This window comes from Dipodomys merriami, unplaced genomic scaffold (assembly GCF_024711535.1).
Source record: "Dipodomys merriami isolate MVZ:Mamm:240054 unplaced genomic scaffold, mDipMer1.0.p SCAF_1634, whole genome shotgun sequence".
Taxonomy (NCBI): Eukaryota; Metazoa; Chordata; class Mammalia; order Rodentia; family Heteromyidae; genus Dipodomys; species Dipodomys merriami.
In genome coordinates this window covers 118370-119053 of record NW_027202976.1, presented here as the reverse complement: position 1 = coordinate 119053, position 684 = coordinate 118370, and positions in this window count along the sequence as shown.

The following is a 684-nucleotide window of genomic DNA, read 5'->3' as shown; positions in this document are numbered from 1 at the left end:
GAAAAGAAATAAAAAACAAAGTAGAAAGTCTCGACAATAGGTTAGACCATGCAGAGGAGCAAATCTGAGGGATTGAGGACAGCCAGGTTATTACAGAGAAAGAATATAAACTATCCAAGGGAAATCCAAGAAATATGATAGATCTACTCAACACTTGGAAGACACTCTCAGAAGGCCTAATCTGAGGATAATGTGTGTAGAGGAGCACCTAGAGACAGAATTTCTTTTTTGGGTCCGGTTGTGTGCCTGAACTGTGGGCCTGGGCGATGTCCCTCAGCTCTTCAGCTCAAGGCTAGTGCTCTACCACTTGAGCCACAGCACCACTTCCAGATTTTTTTTCTTTTTTCTTATATGGTGCTGAGGAATCAAACCCAGGGCCTCATGCATGCAAGGCCAGAGCTCTACCACTGAGCCACCTTCCCAGCCCGCAGAGACAGAATTTAATGGTCTAGGAAATTTGGTTAACATGACCTTAGCAAAGAACTTTCCAAACATGCAAAAAGATAGGTCTATTCAGATACAAGAAACTTTTAGAACCCCAAATAGACCCATCTAGGGCAGGATATCTCACCAGTACATTATAATCCACACAGGATCAATTCCAAGGAAAAAAAATCCTTAAAGCTGTCAAGTAGAATAGATCAACTACTTACAAAGGGAAACCAATTAGCATCACCTCAGATT